The 21,632-nt window shown below is 46.7% G+C and overlaps 1 protein-coding gene across 1 annotated transcript in view; it reads right to left on the bottom strand.

The window, feature by feature from the left end:
* CFAP47 (cilia and flagella associated protein 47) overlaps positions 1-21,632 on the bottom strand; it is a 3,369,192-nt gene that overhangs the window by 499,438 nt on the left and 2,848,122 nt on the right. The window lies entirely within an intron of this gene.

Genomic DNA, 21,632 nt, shown 5'->3' with positions numbered 1-21,632 from the left:
AAATGAACAAGTGATTTATTTTCTTACATTTATTTTAAGAAAGAAGAAACGTTTTAAGGAAAAAAGAAAGAAGAGGTGCAACATATAAACTAACAAAATAAACCTGCTCTGTGTACCACTGAAAATGAGGAAAGGAACACGAGAAGGAATTGACGATCCAATTTGATCAGTAGTTATGGGTATACAAGGTGGACAATTTTGATTGATAAACTAATACCCTATGTGCATATTCAGATGCTAAAAGGTCTTCAGAAGGTCCAAAAATATCTCTCTGCAGGGCATATGCTCTCTTATTAATGTGCACGGGGCAGCAAAATCAACTGTGCAGGAGCATCTTTGGGAGTATAGTCTATCCAATTGTCTAAAAGCATCCTTGGATCTATGGAAACATATGCCCCGAGATTGAAGTTCCACACATTCCTAACCGGCTATTCAGAACATAACTACAAGAGTGAACCAAAGAAAATGCGGGACTTAATTCCATGATTTTGCTTATTGGGTTAGAGGCCATCTTCCAGTAGCAGTGGTTTGCAGGAAGCAAGTGCTGGGGATTGACAGTAAACCTGCATGAGAACGCAGCAGTTGATCTCCCTTATGATCTTCTTTTGTTCTGGTGAAAATCTTTTCAGTGATATTTCATTAAAAAAACGAAAGTGGGCAAAATCAAGTTAGAGATATTTCAAGTTCTTGAATTAGTCTGCTGCTGAAAATACGACTTTGCAAAGAGTTTGGTTGACCTGGATCACGATAAACAGGATTTGATTGGCTAATGGAAGCAAGCAATTTGGATAGGCTAGAGATGGACTGAACATTTTTTAATCTGCTGCTATGTGGGTTGGCAGACACAGATGCAGTGAGCACTGATTCTAAACTGAAAGAGATTGGAAAAGGGATATACTCCATCTCTCAAAGGTAAACTCAAACTCTTAACAGGGTTAGAGTGTGCCTTAGAGGGGTAGAAACTAGCCTGATGCCATGCCCCTAGAAAGGTGTCAACTATATATGGTCTCAGGCAATGGCTAGAGGGCTCATTGGGCCTCTTGACGTTTACAGGGCATGGTTATGCCTTGGGCTCTACTTTCACCATGCCTAGTGGGCACACTCGTTTATTTCCAGGTGCCAGGGCATGGCCTAGAAACACAGTGACCTTAGCCACGCCCAGTGGCACTTTTGAGTGAGTTTGTGGCCATGCTTTAGTATCCACAGGGTACTCTGGGTCACGCAAGTGCCAGAAGTATGGCAAACGGCCATATACTAAGTCTACTGTCTGCTTGGTATGGCCACAGAGCTCTGGGGTTGGGCCGTGAGTGTTTTCGAGGGCAACTGGGCATGACTGATGGCCATATCCAGAGCACTGTCATGCCATGTCCAGTTAGTACTATGGTGTGCTTGTGATGCATGAAGCATGACTTAATAGATGCCTTAGTTTATTTTGCAGTTAGCTGGTGAGTTTGAAATGTAGTACACCTAACTTTGTCCATTTGTTTAGCAGAGGTCGATGAATAATACTAGCGTGGGCTCTATACTTTTGTAGACGGCTGAAGACAAAGCACTACAAATCATAATGTTCCCTTATGCACATGCGTAGACCAGACATCAATACAAGGCGCAAATACCAATGCAATAGCATGTCATAAAAAGGTGCACTGGAAGCCAACACTTAAAAAGCCACCCTGTTATAATCCTGTCATTAACCACTCCCTTCTTGAAAACAGGGAGCTGTGTCATCTCAATACGAGACAATTCAATGGCGTACAACAAGAAGCAACGATACACTTTAAGGAAACAAAGCAGGAGACCAAGGCCAAGGCATAAACGTAGACAATGAGTAACGTTATATTTCAAGATACATTTCATGAGCAAAGGGTACAGAAATGCAGAAAGACTTCATCAAGATAGGGGTTGAAAATAAAAGCAACGAGGGGGTGTCCTGTTGAGGAGTGGAGGGGAATATAGAGAGGTTGTGCGATCACAGTTTGATTATGGGTTCTTCAACAGCCCAGATTGGCATTGGGCAAGGAAGAGGCAGTACATGGGGCAATAAAAGTGTGACCTTCAATAGAACCCGCATGCACCATTTTTTTTAAAGTTGATGTACCATTCATTTTTTTAGAGGAGCACTTTGGTTTGCAGGAGATGGGGATGTTAGTTTTGGCTTGCATCTGAATCGATGGGTCTAAGTAGGTCTAGAAGGTAAAGCAAATTTTATTTAGCTGTCACTGGTAGAGGTGGGCCTGCCATGAACATGGTCAAGACGGCCATTAAGGTTTGTTATAGTAAGTTTAATGTGTTGGGTGAAGATGGGAAGTTGACACCTGTTTCCGTAACAGACCGGCCATGAGGTCCAAATAGGAAAGAAGAAACAGTAGGCATGGCAGGAAAGAACACAATGTGAAGCAGGAATGGAAAACTGAAGGGCCCAAGAGAGAGGACTGCTAAGGGTTTGCAATGGTTCTGTTTTAGAAGATTCTAATAAGTGAGGCCACAGAACCATGTGAACACAGTGCTGAGATCTAGATAAGAAGACAACACAAATGGCGCTCTATCAAGGAAAAGATTGAGTTGAAAACTCTGTCTTACATTCACATCATTGAACCACACAGCCCCACCTAACCCAACTCAAAAATTCACCATCAGATCCTCCACACAGGTCACCAGGTCAGCTAACACGTCCTGGCTAGTGGTCCCGAGGTATAAACGAAAAAGAACAGGAGGGAGCAGCTTCCCTGGTTTGGCAGCCAAATTATGGAATACTCTCCCACCATCCATCAAGACAACCAAGCTTTTTACCAATTTCAGGAGAAACACCATCTCATGGCTAGCCAGTAAGAAATTGCTGACTAACCTAATTTTTTATCTCCTCTCCAATGCCTATGTCTGTAACAATTGCATTACTACCATGTCTATTTCTACAACTGTAATAGCAATTTTGACTAGCTGCTTATGTATGTAACTTTTTTCCTGTGTTCAAAAACACCCAGATACCTCGGGGTCAGGTGTGCTATAGAAATAAATAAAACAAACAAACATTTGTCATATTGCCACAACTTTGTAGACACAAGAGCCATGGCTGTAGTGCGTCTTGCCCCACTGCCCAAAGTCCATTACCATTCAGAGGCACTGCTAAGTCAACAAGAATCTTATTACTGAACTGAAATGACAAACGGTACTTCATGAAAGCAATGATATAAAAGGAAATGATGTTTGGAAAATATAGTATTTCCTGCCGACAAAGGGGTCAATCTTCTCCTGGAAAGCAAGACGAGCATAATTCACATTTTCTAAAGGAAATATTTTATCGGCGTGGTTCATCTTTTTATCATGTTCCTGGTATGACATTTATGCTCTATCCAGCACAATCGCTTTCATTTAGTCAAACTATTAGCAATGGGCCTTGTCCGGCAATCAGAGCAATAGCATTAGAAGGGCCAGGGCTTGCCTGAATAATGTTTAGCCTGACGATAACAAAAATCTCATTACTTCTACTTATGAAACATTAAGTCGGCAGCAATCTGCCATGTACTGAGTGACCTGATCCGAGCAGAAATCGGAACGTATCAGGGATGCATATCTGCGCAACCATGCACAGTCTGACGGAAATTCTAAATTACCCAAAAGACATTAAGCAGTCGATGATTTATAGGAAAATCAGTCCTATCCTGGGACATTGTGAGCAGGCGGTTTATTTTCAATTAACATTTGTGTTCGTAAGGCTAAGCCATTTAATGCAGTGCTCCATCCCTCTGCTTTATAGAACAGCTACTTCATAATTCTGACAAATAAATGCGGAGGCTGGAGAGAGAGAAATGAACATCACAAGAGGCACGGTGTCGCATAGGCAATTAAAACATTTACCAATTATCTCTGAAATGGTTGCTTTACAATGCTATAATGTGATAATTCAATTAAAATGTAATCAAAAATATCTGAAAAAGCAATTATAAGCCTTCCTTTGGATTTTTCTTCTGTTTAAAAGAGCAAGGAAGCAATTCTCTAGTGCTCTCTATGACCAACCCACAAAGGTTTTCCATTTCGTGCATAGATGGAAATAATTGCAGACTTGTGCAATTCGAAAATGCGACATAAGAAATACACTGGCGGAAATAAACCCTAATTGTGGTAGAGACTCTACTAACACCCAGGAACATTGAATATTACAGCTATAACTATGGCCATTAGGAAATTCGAGTGTAATCTGTGAATGTGCCCCGGTAGTTTCCATTATTCGAGCTCGGGTCTCCATCACCAGTTATCACTCATCGAGGAGTCAATATCATGGAGACAGGAAATTGCCTGGTCTCTTGTTATGTTATGTTATCTTCATTCATCGAGGAGTCAATATCATGGAGACAGGAAATTGCCTGGTCTCTTGTTATGTTATGTTGTTATGTTATCTTCATTCATCGAGGAGTCAATATCATGGAGACAGGAAATTGCCTGGTCTCTTGTTATGTTATGTTGTTATGTTATCTTCATTTATATAGCCCACGTCCGCCCGAAGGCATCATGGCACTGAAGAGGGAAGACTGAACAGTCAGGAAGGAACCACCGAATAGAGAGCTAGAAGAGGGTGGTCTTACGTGCTTTTCTAAAAGCTAAGTGGTTGGGAATTTTCCTCATGTAATGTAAAGAAAGCATGTAATTCTTCCATTGGATCCACAGGAGATAGAAACCCCAGTGTAAGGCCCTCTGCAACGTGTTTAATGCACACTCACATTAAGGGACATTACAATATAGAGTCACTAATTCAACCGCTGTATGTTTTCACCACTGACCATCCACAATGAAGAAGTATTAAAGCAGAAACGACAGCCTGTAACTAGAGACAACAGGCAAGAATAGAATGTGCGCACACACAACACTCGAAAATGTTTAACCCAAAATAATCAAATCAAAAGGCTAAGTCAAAGGCAAGTAGAAAAAACCATCGGCTTGTTGAGACTTCCAAAAACACTTCTAAGCCAATGAATAAAGCTGCTAAAAGTCTATTTGGGAGTCCAGCTTCAAAACGCACAACCATGATGAAAAAGAAAAAGGGATGGCTCATCACATGATACTATGCTTCTGTTACTATGGCATATGTGGTGTGCGGCTTTAAAGAATGTGCATCCTGGCAGGGTCACAAGGAACATACAGTTAATTACTTTCTTTGAACCCATATGAGGGTATCACGTTCTTTCATGGACAGTAATTACTAAGTAGTAATTTTCTACAAAGTAATTACTTTGAAATGTCTTCGAAAAATATTGATATTTGTGGGTTAAGGGGTACAAAGGGGATGGGGAGGGGTTTGGGGTATGTGCAGTAAGGAAGGGGAAGGAGGCACCTGGGGGAGGGAACCACCGCAGATAAAATAAAACGATGTGATTACATTTTTTTTAAAGTAATTACTTCGTAGTAAATTACCACAAAGTAATTACTGTCTGTGAAATAACTTGGAACCCATATGAGGCACTAACAGCAAAAAGATTATCAGGAAAAGGGCGAGGGCAGTCCTTGTGTGTGCTGATGAACCGCACAATATACTTGCAGAGGGAGGCGCTCCAGCTGCCAACAGGTTTAGCCAAGAATCCGCTTAGTAAAGACCATTCGTTTCCCTCTCGAGCTTAGGGAACCGGGCCTTGTAGCAAGAAGGGCCTACGTAGATTGTCTAGCTTGCTCTATCATTCATGTATGAATTGCTGCTCAAGTCCCCACTCTATCCCCTATGTACTGCACAATGGAGAGGTTAGATCATAACGGCAGGAGTCCGGTTTCTGTATCGAGAAGCGCATGTGTGGAAGCCACTGGGACGCGGAAATAGAAGCAGTGGTAAAAGGCAATCTACTTGAAGCCCCAAAACACCCCTGACTAAGCATTGCTCAACTACATTGATAAGTAACGCACAGGGTCTTCAAACACTTGGGTATAGGCGCGTTATAAATGCCATATCATATCAATTGGTCACTCTTTAGGTAGCTTAGACCAGTCCGAGGTTTAAGCACCGCCACTACCATCACCTTAGGTGCAGAACTATGCAGGAAACACCAAGTACACAGCAAAGCAGTTATCTGATGAAGAAATTAAGATCCAGGCGAAGATGGATAGAAAATGGCAAGAAAGCTAATAATATATCAAATTTGCCATGGTAAATTAGCTACAACACTGCCACTGTCTCCCGATGCTTTGCTCATAACCTCACGGATTACACTGCAAACAGTAAGACATCCCCAAAAACAATTATCTGTAATAAGTAGAAACGTGAAATGCTTCATATTTGCATTGTGTTACCCAAAGAGGGATCCCTAGACAGTGTATTGTGACTGACTTGGTCTGGATTATTGGCCTATGTCTTTCCCTTGGCACCATTAATGCACAAAGTAGTGTAAAGACTGCAAAGGGAGAGAGTGATGCCAATTCTAATATCTCCTCAGAGGGTGCTTCAGATGTGGTATCCGCGTTGCATGGCAGGGGAACTTCGGATCAAGCTCTCTCATTTACACTCTGCTAACGCAACAGAAAACAAAGATAACATATGATGATGCAATAACTATGAACTTGACAGCTTGGCTCCTGAAGTTATTGCATTTGGCCAATTGAAGCATCCATTAAGGTGCACGGACATCCTCAAACAAGAATGGCATTGTAACACGGGAACAAGTTATTTATCAAATTGAAATCGTACATTATTATTTGTGGGAACACACTATGCACCCAAGAGATTGAACATCATCAGACGTTGTCACTTATCTACTTGACCTGTTGGACTCAGTCCGGTTGTTTAACTCCGTAAATCTTGCAGAGCTCGCCACATACACCAAGTCACACACAACACAAGGTTTTATGGTGGAAGGTCCAAGCATTAGAGCCTGCACGGAAGGAGTTAAACGCATACAACCTATTAATTGGTAGCACGTCCAGCTCCCAGTTGGGATCTTATAATAGTTATTCACATACTAACATTGCTACCTTTTGAAGCAATCCATAATGGCTTCATAAGACATCTAACATACAAGGTAGGTGTTAAATTACCATCACCCATACACAGAGCCATAGGCTCTGTCAGTAGGTAAACCATTTCTTATCATACATTAAGGAAAAGGCACCGATTCTCATAAATGAGTGCAAAGGGAAGGAACGCAGAGAATGCCCCCTTTCATTTGCGCTCATTGCCAAAATGCTCACGTCACCTTATTCTCAAAGGTGACCTGAGCATTTCAGGAGAGGCTCCACAATAGCGCAAAGAGGCGTCATCCAGCCCCCTTGTTTACATTAAAGCCGAGTATGGCCGGCTCCAGCAACCATGTGGTTGCTGGGAGCTCATTTCACAGAGACAGGAAAGGGCCCATTTCGATGAAAGGTTTTGGGGGGGGAAAAAACATTTCCTTACCTGTTTGGGGAATGGAAGTGAAAGTGTTACAGCCGCTGTTTAACCCACGGCTGTTACACTTCAAAAACATATTATGACAGGTTCACAAATTACCCTGTCATGATTTGCACCTCCCCATCACCTGTTTAAAAAGGGGCAGGGGGAGATCCTCAATTCTGGGCATTTAAAAGCACATGCCAGGAAGCAAATTCGGGATGAGTTTCTAAATGCGCTGAAACACCACATTATTTGCACAAACGCACAAAGTGGTGGAAAAAGGGCATCAAAATGAGCGCATCTAAACTGTGCTCCTTCAGGTGCTCTTTGCAAATTGGGCTGCTCCTTTTTTTGGTGCAAGTGAAGAGATGCGCTAGTGCATCTCATCACGTGCACCAAAACATGTTTTGAGAATATGGTCCAAAGTGGTTTTTAGAACACACTAAAAGGGTGCAGAAGAAGGAGACTGACACACAAGTGGCACAGTGATTGCTGTAGACTTTAAAGATCAAAATAAAGAGAAATCCTACCTTTCCCTATATCTATGAGGGGTTCCCTGCCTCAACTAAAAGTGCTAATCGATCTGTCAGGATGTTGTTGCAAATAAAGAGTCCACCGTCCTGTGTCAAATGTCCCTATCTCTGTCCTTTACACCTATAACTAAAATAAAGTACCAATGTTCTAGGACCAGGAGAATTACTCCCTTCTCCTGGACAGGGCAGCGCAGTTCTGTTTGCAAGTCACTCACCAGGGGGAATGACTCCCTTCCCCTGGCTTCAATGCATCAAAGCAAAGGATTGCTGGGTTTGCATAAAAGGGTCATTATTTCTTCCCTCCAGGGGAAATAATTCCCTTCACCAGAATCACTGGTTTGATCCTCCTTGTAAACCCTATTGTCAAGAGAATGATTCTTCTCCTGATGCCTGTCTTTCAGTGTTTTTCCCCACACAAAGCACGGGGGAATGGCTCCCTTCCCCTGGCCTTCCTTAGCTTTGTTCTCACACACACTTGGCTTTACTTTCACAGATCACAACACATGACTCCCTTCTCCTGGCCCCTCTTAGCTTTAGTTACATAGTTCACAACACCAGGGAGAATGACTCCCTTCCCCTGGCCCCTCTTAAAAAGTTTCTGTTCTGCGTTCAAGTGGAAATGAGTTCCAGGATTATGGTGCTAGTACCTCGAAACTGGGCCCACCGGCTTTGATTCTATTAAAGGAAGGAATTGTGAGTTGGTGTGAGTATATATCACGTTTAGGTCAGAGTGTTTGAACTTGGTGTATTCGTTCAACTAGATAGGTGGGTGCTGATTGGGATAGGCATCTGTGGGTTATTTTAAGTGTCTTGAACAGTATGCTCTTTCTGATGGGGAGCCAGTGGGACTCTTTTCTTGCCTGAGAGATGTGCTCTCTCCTAGGGATGCTGAGAGCTCCTCTAAGTTCATTGTTTTGAGCAATTTCTAATCTGTTGATGTTTTTGGCGGATGTGCCGAGCAGGAGGACATTACAATATTCTAGTTATTATTATTATTATTATTTCATTTATATAGCGCAAATCCACTGACCCTAAGGCTTAAGGGCGCTAAAACAACATATATAGAGACAGACAAGACATCCAAAAGAAAATGACCAATGATGGTAAATGTAGTGGCAAAGGGCAAAATCCCAGACCAGAGGAGGAAGTTAGTTAAACAGATGGCTTTTAAGTCTTTTCCTGAACACTCTGTTAGAGCTTTCAGTTCTGAGTTTCAGTGGAAGATTGTTCCAGGCAATAGGAGCCGCAGAATAAAAGGCTCCAACTTTTGTTTGAGATAATCTACAGTTTGGAACAGTAAGCAGAAGAAGACCATTGGATCTAAGGCTATAATTGCTGGCTTTAAACCTAAATTCGTCGTTGAGGTAAGTAGGACCAGAGTTTTTCAAACAGTTGAAGGAGATGGACAAGAGACGAAAGAGAATACGTTCCTTAATAGGAAGCCAATGAAGTTCTCTTCTAGACAAGGAAATACGGTCTGATCTCTTCTTGTCCATTACAACCCTGACAGCGCTAATCTGCGCTACCTGCAGTCCATTCACTTCACATTTAGGAAGCCCAATCAGAAGACTACTACAATAGTCTATCCTGGAGCTAATCAGTGCTCGGGCCAACGTCTCTCTGCTAGTTTGCGAGAGGAAGGGGCGTGCATGAGAGAGTATTTTAATATAATAAGAGGATGAGGACACCAGATTACTAACCTGCGCTTTCATTCTCAGATTACAGTCCAGATAGATCCCCAATGTCTTAACCTTTTTTTGATCTTTATGACACAGTTATCAATCACGAGTCAGGGGTATAAGTCTTCTAGTATGTGAATTTTTGGAACAGTGCCCACAAGCATAATTTCTGTCTTGTTGGTGTTAAGGGCCAGTGCATAAGCACACATCCAACTTTGGATGAGCGCACATATCCAATTGATTTTGGTTTCGTCAACCGAGAAGATACCCGTGATAGGAATAATGCACTGGGTATCGTCAGCGAAATTGGTGAACTCAATGTCATTACTGTCCAAAAAGTTGAGGGAGGGAACCGTAAAGATGTTGTAAAAAAATCGGTGAAAGACAGGCTCCCTGCGGGACTCCCTGCGTCAGATCCAGGGGATTAGCTTCCTCGATGTTACTGCTCACTCGCCATTGGCGTTCTTTGAGAAAAGAGGCGACCCATGCAGCAGCCAGAGCCGAGAAGCCCGCCACCTCCTTCAGCCTGGAGACTAACACTGAGTGGTCTACCAGGTCGAAGGCGGCGGAGAGGTCCAGCAACATCAGCATACAGGGGCTACCTTGATCCATGTGGCGAATGAGCCTGGAGATCAAATCCAGCAGTCGGTCTCTGTGCCATGTTTTTCCCGAAAACCAGATTGTCTCTTGTTTAGGATGTCAGTAGTTCTTAAATGGGTTAATTATTGAGTGTATGCAAATCTATCAAGAATTATAAGCAAAAATGGCGAGTTGGAAATAGGGCGATAGTTTGGCACCTATGGTTGCTCTGGCGATGTTGAGACAATTTTTGGCAGAGAGGTAGGGTTTTACAGCATTGATCATTTTGGTTGTGAGTGCTGCTGAGGAGGAGATATAGCTGACTTGTCTTTCCATAGATAGGGTTAAGTCCAGAAAGACTCCAAGAGTTTTTTCAGCAGTCAAGACTGTGACTACAGAGTTCTCTATTTTGAAACTTCAATAGTTCTTGTCTAGTTTTTTGAGGGTCTCCTTGGGGCCAACCAGTAGGATTTTGGTTTTGTTTCCATTGAGACAAAGGCCATTTGCTGCCATCCAGGCCTTAATGTTTTCCCCTTCCATTACCCTCTCCCCAGACCATGGTCTTGCTTAACCTGGGTATTCGTATTTATTTATAGGACATTTGTATGGCGCCTATACAGCAGAAAGTGTTTCCTGGCACCACAAGACTAAGGGGGAACAGAGGAGGATAAAACAGCAATAAACTGTCCTGCTAGGCCTTGTGACATTTGAATCGTGCAAGTGCAGCAAACAAGAAGAGCAGGGAGGCGGGGGAGGGGAAGGTCAGGGCGAGGGGAAGGTAATGGGAGGGGCAGGGGGAGGTTAGGGATGCAGGAGAAAAGGGGCCAAGGGCTGGGTAAGTGCTAGGGGGAGCCTGGAGGGCAAGTGCGCTGGGGGAAAGGATAAGGGTAACTAGTGCGAGGAGGGGAGTGGACCAGACTTAGTAGTGTATTCAGGGAAGGGTCCTTGAAGGCAAGTGCTGGAGGGGGCGGAGGGGTGCTGAGGCAGACTGGTCAAGGGAGGGTCCAGAAGGGACCAGGCAGCTAGTCACAGCAGCGGGGGTGAGGGGCTTTAGCAGGGAAAGGGGAGATGGAAGGAGGAGGAGAAAAGGAAGGTCTTGAGAGGTTTCTGGAAATTAAGGAGATCTGGCTCAAGTCAGAGAGGCAGAGAGGCCATTCTAGATGGAGTCTCCTGCTGAAGAAAGATTTACCCCCATCTCTCTGCTTGGAGAAACGTCTGAACTGCAGAGAGTTAGAACTAGAGGACCAAGGGATTGTAGCAGTGTGGTATTTACGGAAAGAAAGTTGGATTTAGCGTGGTACCCGGCCCCAGAAAGCCTTGTGGATGATGGAAAGGGTCTTGAAATTGATCGTTGGGTAGGGTCCCAATGCAGCACAATATACATAGACCCATGAGCGCATGAGGCTCCCCTCTGGATACATAAGCCTCTAGGCAAATAAAATCTAGAAATATAGAAGCATGAACTGCTCATGGTAGTTCTAATCTGCATGCATCACCACATCCTACCATCTAGCATTTCATTCCCCTTCCTCTAAGCCACCTCCAGAGCACCTGGAAAACATGAATATGGCAGCAGTGAGTGGTATTGTTCCAAGTAACAGTCACACATGGGCACACTTGCATATCTGCACACACACAGTCACTCTTATATTTGTACACACACAAGCACACACCCACATGTGCACATTCTTAAATTTGCACACACGCATTAGCATTCTAGATGAACCTTTGCCCAATGTATATATTGATTGCTCTGGTTTAATTGTTGCAAAATACAGGGGTAAACAAGGGATCTGGCAACTAAAATCCTGAAGTGATGGTGAAAGAAGTGGGGGATCAAATGTACAAACACAGTAGTCAGCAGATCTAAGTAAATAACTACTGTGAAGAATCCTACGGAAACATCAGTGAAACCCTGCCTAAGTCTCCTCACAGGTAGCCAGGGGAAGGCAGATGATTTCTGATCCCAACCCTGGGGTGTACTGCGGGAGGAGTACACCCCAGGGTTGGGATCAGAACCCTGCCTGGGTGGCAACAAGGCCCAGGGTAGTGAGGTGATTCCCTGGAATGAGACACAGGGCCTCATTACGAGTCCGGCAGTAGCCATACTGAAAAAACTGCCAGGCTGCCGCCAGATCCGTAATACCATTCCACCTCCGTGATTGCCAGAATCACCAGGGCATTACAACCCTGGTGACCCGGTAATTCCGGAGGCAGAATTCTGTAAATCCCCATTCCCATGGAGTCCTATAGGGGATGGGGACCATGGAAATACTGGTTCCGTCTATGACAGAGCCGGTATTCCCATGTCCGCCTGCAGGCGGGTGGTGTTAATCCCGCCAGGTCAGACCTGGCGGGAGTGACACCTCCCGCCTGCAGGACTCGGAATCAGCTGGTCCGGAAAGAACGGTGGCAGCGTTTTACCGTCACCGTTCTTTCCAGACCGCCAGCATCGTAATGAGGCCCACAGTATTTCTCTTCTGAAAGGGAGACTCTAACCACTGTGCCAAAAGACGTTATGCTTGTCATTTTAATGTCTCTCAACCTCCTATTAAATCTAAGGTGGTGAACCCTAAGCACTCTATACCAAAAGAAAGACTCTTTTTGGTATCTAGAATTAAATGCCCAAGGGTATACTACAAAGGAATGCGGAAATGTTGTGTTCTCTAGATCATCTTCCTAGATAAAACTTAAAATCCCCAGGCCCTATGTTAAAAATATTAAGGGAATTAAAACTACCCTTATAAGTAATGAGGAACTGACACGAGGAAGAGGGCTAAAGAGGCATGCAGATGTAGTGGTCTGTCAATTAAGCATAATGGCCATGGCAGGAGTCAAGCAATTGGAATGAATGGCTCACACATGAAGTCATTTGTCAAACCTGTGAGGCATAAAAGGCCCCAGCAGGAAAGTAGGAGAGTGAGATGGAGCTGGAGCAGGAGCTGGAATGCTGGCAGTAGTAGAAGTACAGGAGAAGCATGAGGCTGGCAATTCATGCGGAAGTGGGAGCACAGAAGGGATGCCAGAACGTGGTGACATCAGATTTCATCTGCTGTTCTGAGAAGGTCATGTGTTCCCAAAACCTGTATTGCAAATGCTGCGCAGAGGAAGATGTGCTGGAAGTGACATTTTCCCCATGTGAGCCGAGTGGCTATGATTGCAGATCCGTGACCATGCTGGTGACCAAGGCCACAAGCAGAAGGCAACCTGGGGATCTTGGGAGTGTAGGAGACTCCCAAGACCCTCTTTCAAAGGCAATATTGACTCTGCATCCACACCAAAAAAAGTGTCTTTATTCAAGCCTGCATCTCTGCGGCATTAAACAACACAGTTAAACTTTTCAAAGTCTTTAAGGAACTGGCCAATCCTGTAACAGCCTTCTCATCCGTCACACCCACCTAGGACCTTTGCTCGGCCCTGGCTGCACACTACATTGCAAAAACCCAAGACATACTTTCCTCTCTCACTTTCGCACCACTCCATACACCAACACCTCTGGAGCCTCCCTTGGCCCCTCCACCACTTCTCCTCTCTTCTCTCATCCCATCATACCTGATGAGATTGCCAGACAAGTCCGGTCTATGAAGGCCTCATCCAAACAGGTGGACCCCTGCCCCTCCAAAACCATTAGGGAAAACATTGACTCTCTCGCTCCAGCCTTGGCTGATCTCTGCAATCTCTCTTTTGCCACTGGAGTTTTCCCTACTTCTCTTAAGCACTCCTTTGTGCACCCTCTGCTTAAGAACCCCTCTGCCAAACCATCCATTCCGGCAAACTACCGCCCCATCTCTATCATACCTTTCCGTGGGCAAACTCCTAGAGAAGCTGGTTATTTCTCAACTCACCCTCCACAATGAATCCACTGCTTGCCTCCACGACGATCTGTCTGGCTTTAGAGCATCCAGAGGAACAGAAACTGCTCTTCCGAACACCTGTGAAGACCTGCTCTCAAATCTTGACACTAACACTTCCTCTGTTCTTTATACTACACAGTAATACAATTATATTCAACACTTTGGGCCTCATCACGAGTTGGGCGGTAACCCTTAAAATCGGTGTTAACGCTATCAGCGCCGATTTTAAGGGTCTGTCGGATCACGAGTCCAAATACCGCCAGCGCCATTACAGCTGCTGCAAGTACAGCCGGCTGTACAAGCGTCGGCTGTAAAAGCGCCAGTAACCATTCGCGCTAAAACATTGCAATCACGAGTCTGGCGTAGGTGCAATTAGCGCCAGAAAAGCAGCGGACAATCCGTCGAAAATACCCCCAGCAAAAAGCTGGAGGTAAAAACACAGGCCACAGCAATAAGGGCCGAGGTGAAACCAATGCAAATCAGAGGCCTACAAAGGACCCACCCATGCACAACACACCCTCCCCAACACCATGCTGCCATTTGGAGCAGGGAGCCTTGTTGTGGACTTCTACCTGCTGCGCCTGGAGCTACAGAGGCCAGCCAACCAGGCCAGGGCCCTGGGAGCACAGGAGGTGGTGGGGATGAGGAAAAGGAGAATGAGAGCAGCACCAGCAAGGCAGCCAGCCATCCCCAGGGTCAGGCGAACACCCTGGGCCCTGACTGATGGCTAGTTGGTGACTGAATATCGGCTGGACAGGGCAACCATCACCCAGTTGCTGGACACAATCCAGGCTGACATCGGTAGCCGTATAGCCTTCAGCACAGCAGTACCTCCGCTAGTGAAGCTCGTGTCTGTGCTACAATTCCTCGGGACTGGCAGCTACCAACACCGTTGCCATGATGCATGGCATGGCCCAGTCCACATTCAGTGCCATGCTGGGACAGGTACTGGATGCACTGTTGATCTATGTCAATGAGCACATTGCATTGCCAGCCACACAGGCACAGGTGAACCAGCTGAAGGGTCAATTCCATGCCATTGCCCAAGTTCCGAATGTAATAGCAGCCCTGGACTGCACACATGTACCACTCGTACCACCCCTGGCACATGAGGCAGCCTACAGAAACCGGAAACATTACCATTCCCTGAATGTGCAGGTGACATGTGGCCCAGACCTCACCTTCAGCCACTGCTGTGCCCGCTACCCAGGATCGACCCACGACTCCATGGTCCTGGGCAACAGTACCCTGCCAGCGTACATGGAAAGGCACAGAGGGCAAAACAAATGGCTGCTGGGTCAGTACAAATGTATACCATAATGCATGTTAATCCACAACTGATGGGGCTGGTCACACACAATGAAATCCCTGAATGTCAATAGGCAGCACCAGCAGTATAGCATTTCCAATCAAGCACCTTGCACGAGAAACCTTGGATATGTCCAACACAGCAGAAGACACCCATTCAGGATGTAAAAGACATGTGGCAGCACAGTGAAATATGGAAAGCCTACCACCACAAAGCCTCCTGTGTGAGTAGCACCATGGCTTCCAACACTGACACAGTACAGACATCCCACCCTGCCCACCCGACAGTCATGCAAATGTAACACAAAAGTCTCCACATCCACAAATGCACCACACATAAGCAGACTGAGTAATGCCAATGTACATCCCACAAACCCTGTCCCCTGAATGGCCAATAAAATGCCTGGAGAACAGTACACAATAGTGACAACCAGCAAATGCAACAGCAGCCAAAGGGAGGGAATGGCATTGACACATGAAGTAGCCACTTCTCGAATGCACAGTCAGATTTAAGACCCCCTTCCCCAGTGACAAGTGAATGAGTACGGTTACATACTGAAACAGAGACGTACCAAGTTGTGAGTGCCTCATGGAATCAATGCTGCTCGTAGCACAGCACACTCCAGAATGTTAGTGACCAAATGACAAGTATGGCAAAATGACACGGATGACTGAGCCCTGTACACCCACTGAACTTACCTTGTCCCCAAACCTGCTTTCTCTCCCCTGCAGATGATTCTGGATATCCCCAGTACACATGGCTCATGGCCCCTGTGCGTCATCCACACACTGCAGCAGAGCGGGCATACAACATTGCCCATGCACGTACACAGATCTGCGTGGGGAGGGCATTTGGACTACTGAAGGCATGCTTCCGGTGCCTAGACCGTACGGGGGGCATTGATGTATGCACCCGAAAAAGTTGGAAAAATTGTACTGACATGTGTCATGCTGCACAACATCTGCTGTTGCAGGAATGTGCCACTGCCCCCTGATGCTCATGTGCAGCCACCTGAGGATGGGAGTGAAGATGATGAGGTGCCTGAAGGTGTTTTGCACGTGCAAAAAGGGTTGGGCTGAGGGAGGGGAGGTTGGCCAGACAGGGATTGATTGATGTTTTTTTTTGATACGGTTGAAGGCTACATTTAACACTTGTCACTTCCGACATTAAAGAGCACTTTATCACAATCACTACTGTCCATGCTTTGTGATTTTTGAAACGTGATTTATTCTCAGTTTAACAATCCCCTCTACCCCCAGTGAACACCCAGCACACAATCCCCCCCTCCCCACAGTGAACACCCAGCACACAATCCCACCCCTCCCCCCAGTGAACTCACCACAACAGTGCAGGCAGGTGCATGTTTGTTATCAGGGCACCCACAACAATGCCATGTCCGACTAGGATGGTCGTGGGCTCTTTCCTTGTCCAGGCCCCTCTGGTGTGTGACCTCAGGTGGCGTATAGAACGGCGCCTAGGAGACGGCTCAAGGGATCCCTCCGTGGGTGTAGTGGAGGTTGATGGAACTGAGCCGGTTGCTTGCATATGCTGTCGGAGAAGGTTGCTCCCCTCCCTTGTCTGCTCAGCAAGTGCTGATACTGCCTCGCACAACTCCCTCAACCTTTGTCCAAACCCTGTCAGGGCTGCGGTGCATTGCTCCACCACTCTGCGTGTGCATGCATTGTCACGCGCTATGTACTTTCATCCATGGCGTATGGATGCACTGATGGCCTTGATGTGCCGGCTGTGCACCTTGGCCATGGATTCAACTTTGGCTTGTTTGGCCTCGATCACGTCCAGTCGGCCCATCACTGCTGCCCCCGTGATGAAGGGTACCCATGGTGTGGCAGGTGCCGGCCTGCCACTTGTGCGCTGTTGAGGGGGGGGGCTGCATGGGGACATGTTGCTGGGTGGGATTGGACTGCCGGACTCTGAGTGCCGGTCTTCAGGGCTACCATATGATGGTGTGTCTTCATCTGGATGTGGTGTACGGACACGACGCACATGCACAGGTGGGGTTTGTGCTAGCTGTGTGCCTGGTCCTGGGGTCCCCTGTGATGTCACCATCCCTTCAGCGTCACTGCTTACGGGTGAATGCAGACGTCCTGCCTGATGCGCACGTGGAGGTGTCACTCCCACGTCGGGCTCTGATCCACAGGTGGGTCCCTCTGCATCGGGGCTATGCCTGGTGGCTTGGGGCGAGCTGGTCATGGACTCCCTGCGGGCATGTGTGTGCTGCAGCGGTCTGGTAGGGTTGCGTTGTGGTGAAGTGGGAGGTGGCCTGCGTCGGTTCCCTTCCGTGCGGACCCTTTGTGGGGTGGTGGTGCTGGTGGAGGCTCGCTGCCTCAGGCGCGGTGATGGTGTGGCCTCCTCCCCATCATCATCTTCATCCCGTGGGGTTTGCTGTGTGCCTGTGGGGTACATAGGGTGTGGTTTGAGTTCAAGGCAACCTACATTAGTATCAAGCAGTTCATGCCAACAAGTGGGATTGAAGACAGTATCAATCATGCATTCAACTTGCATTTTGTTCAGTCGCCATGTGGTGCTTGGTGTGAGTGTGGAGGTACACTACATGGGAATATTTGTGTGACAAGATTACATGCGTGGTTGTAGTGCACTGCGCTCAGGGTCCTGGGGGTGTATTCTTGCACACTCACACTCTACGTAGCTGTCCCACGGTTATGGATGTCTGTCCCCTGCCCCTTCTATTGATGCACTGCACGTGCAGGGTAGTCTAGGCAGCACTACGGTTCAGTGGATCAAGGGGTCACTATGGGTGTCTTCACATTCATTCACTCATGGTCTGCATCTGTGGTACTTTCAGTTGCATGCATATGGGGTGGGACTCACCTGCAGGCGGATCAATGCCACTGCCTACCTCCGCTCCACCAATTGCCTCGATGGTGCTGATGTCAATCAGGGCACTCATCTTCTCCTCCCAAGGTGTGAGTTCGGGTGGGGGTGGTGGTGGCCCTCCTCCAGTGCCCCTGCTTCACTCCTGTGCTGTGATAGGATGCAGCGGACTCCACAGGCAGGTCGTTGAGGTGCTTGCGACAATCCTCCCCATTGCGGGGCACGTGCCCCACTGCAGTGACCCTTTGGCTGATGTCGCACTAAATTTGTGCTTTGCGCTGGCCACTAGTTTTGCGCTGCTGCAGCTCTTCATGATGGATCTCAGCCTCCTCCACCAGTACAGCCAGCTCCTGGTTGCCAAATTTGGGCTTTCTCACCCTGTCCAGGGCAGACTAGCCCCTAGTGCGCTCCTGTGACATGATTTGGTGTTCAATGGGGTGGATGGCTTCCAGGGGCTGTGATATCCGACGGATTGTGATTTCCAAGATGGCCGCCGCTTTGTTTCCCGCTCCGGCGGTGAAGTGTTTCCCGCGCGCTATTAGCGCAATATGGCGGTAGCGTGCGGTGTGCCGGATTTACGGGTTCAACCCGTTGCGCGCTATTTGCGCTACGGTCATGTCCCTGTGCGTGTGCACAAAAACTCGTGATCTGGCGGATTATCCGCCGGGGGGCTTAGCGTTAGCGCTATTTACGTTCGACGGGAAAACCGCCGCATTACCGCCGAACTCGTGATGAGGCCCTTTAAGTTTACAAATCTACCTTAAAGAGTGGTTGTGTGTGCCTAATTATGTTTTCACTTTGAAGACTGAACCTTGTATTATCCAGAATTGCCATTCTCCATTATTTCCAGAAGTCACAATACTGAAGAGGAGAACAAACATTACCCAAGCCAAGATGCAAATCCTTTTCACAGTGAAACCAGTCTTGTTTAAAGCCATCCACCGAAGCTGTTAAGTTGTCAACAGTGCATTTGCCTAAGATGTAAGTGTGGCATTGTTACCTGAATCTGAAAGAGTGGGATTACAGCTTCCGGGTAATTACTTGGGCAGAAAAGGTGTGAGTAAAGCTTGAGAAGGGGAGCTGGGTGCCTATAAAAGAATATTCAGACGTTAACCTGTAATGGCGAAGACTGCTGAAGCTGAAGGCTGAAGTCTTGTGGCAGAGCTGGGTCCCAGGCATGGGGAGGCCCAATCCAGCCAATCAGGGAACACAATTGCAGGCATGGATAGCAAAGGAAAAGGGCCAATGGTAATCCTGCAACCCTGCAACAATATAATAGATAATTTGGGGGAAGGCTCAGACAAAGCAACCTGACATGAGAGGCCCAGTCAGTTAACATCTATAGGTGATGGCTATAGGCAATACCACCCAACCACCCAATCATGCATGCTTCTTAGGTTTTTGGATAAGAGCCCTGACTTGTGACTTCAGACCTCGACAAAAGTCCCTGACACAGGCTCAGGAGCTGTGATTGCTGGCGATCTTGCCATTTCCTGTATGATCCCTGTCTGTTTTGGAAAATAAAGGACAGTTTTAACTTGCCCGTGGCAGAGTCCTCCATCTGTTTTCCAGGGGAGGGTTTTCTGGGCCCTGTGTGTAGTGTGAACCGCGGTCGTCTCTGCTATATCTAAACACTTATCCTTTTGAACTGTGGCAAATCATCTTGAAGAGAAGATAACCAGGATTACCACTGGTGCCATTTTCTTTTCTGGAATTGAAAGGGGATTTTTCGACCAAAAAAAGAGAATTGGTAACAGTGGATTTTCGTTTGATGAACTTCCTGTCTTCAGGGTCAAGACTTTTCTTTTTCTTTCTTTAAACATTTTGAACCCAAAGTAGATGAGTGAAATAAAGGGAGAAACACAACAGAAGATCCGTTAAAAAAGAAACAACAACCAAACAAAAGAAATCCCCCAAGTAGAGAACAGAGAAACCACGAAAGAAAGTGACGCTGAGGGAAGGCCAAGAGGAAAGGCCAATCCCCCTCTCTGCAGCTCTGCTGCAAGGGGAGAACACCACCATCACAAGTAGCAGCAACGGAATGCTCGGCTCTGTCCCAGGGGAACAGCTGCAGGAGAAGTTTGCCTGCGTCGCCATAGCATGCCACGAGGATTGTGGGGCTTCTAAGATGACGATGCACTGGGTGTCATGGAAACCGCATCTTCAAATTGCCTCCCAGGACCTGATTGGGCCCCACACCTTGCGCCAACCTCCCCTCCTGCTTTAAAGAGAGGGGAGGCCTGCCACGAGGTGAAGCCGCTAAGAGAAGGCCAAGAGGAAAGGCTGATCCCCCCTCTCTGCAGCTTTCCACTGCTCAGAGCCGCTGCACGCTGCAGATCGCTACATACCTAAAGGTAAGGGTCACGCTACCCTCCCATCTCTAACTGCATCCACGCTCCTTGACTTCACATCCAGAAACCAGCGCCTCTGTGCGCGTACCATGTTACTACACATACACACACCTACACTCCGAGCACTCCATGTCGGAACACACACCTCAGTATCAGGTGGCCTCTGGCCCGCACCTCCAGCCGCCACTGCTCGGTCCCCTATATCCGCCCAGCCTGCCTGCCAAATGGCACACCCCTTTCAAAACAGGCGGCAAATGTGGAAGCTTGCTATCATATGGCCTCTGCACAATCCACGGAAGCCATGAACCCAACAGGTCCTGACCGCACCTTTAATGTGGTGCAGGAGAGCACTTTCAAGGCTCTGTTGCAGCCCCGAGGCCTCAAGCCTCTCGTGAATCTCGTTGCTTTGCTCTCTGCAAAAATCGAGTTGAGTGGAGTGGTTAGTGATTGATGAGTTTTACTTTGAAGTGTAGTATCTTCAGTTCCTTTGTCAATTGTAGAATGGATGGGGGCTTGTCCTATCTGCATTGGTAACCTGATCTACAGACAGGGTGCATAGCAGGAAAGGGCTGGTTTCCTCTTGTCTTGCAGTTGTTTTTACCCTGGCGATGGTGTGGCTTCTTGTGGTGTGCTATATATGTCTGGCAAGACATATGTTCTACTTTGGATATTCCTAAATGCTCTGCGACTCTTTTGTAGCTGAAAAGTGCCTGACCGCTGTGGCCAGATATCCACCAGGACTTCATTGCGCAAATGTGGATTATGAAAGGAAGTACAAGTAATAGGTAGTGTCATGATGGGTGTCACAAGTAAATCCTTTTCACAAATTCAAGCACAGTATAACATGCTAGCTCCCCAACTCTTCAAATACCTCCAAATAAGTCATAATATTCGAAAAGCCATTATCCTGCTGTTCTCTTTCTCATATATCCTTTTGGTATCCATGACCTTAATGAGGAGCCCCGACCAACAAATCAAAGTTTTTCAGGGAGCTGTTGAAACAATTGGCAAATTCGGAAGTCTGACATACAACCCCTCCCAAACATTTTTGCAGAAGCCGAAGGACTTTGCCATCTGTGTCTACTTGGCAAGGCTTCAACGTGCTTATGCTCACCATGACACTGAAAGA

The sequence above is a fragment of the Ambystoma mexicanum genome, chromosome 7q (genome assembly GCF_040938575.1).
Source record: "Ambystoma mexicanum isolate Mex_15411 chromosome 7q, UKY_AmexF1_1, whole genome shotgun sequence".
NCBI lineage: Eukaryota > Metazoa > Chordata > Amphibia > Caudata > Ambystomatidae > Ambystoma > Ambystoma mexicanum.
This window is presented reverse-complemented; position numbering and strand designations above follow the sequence as displayed.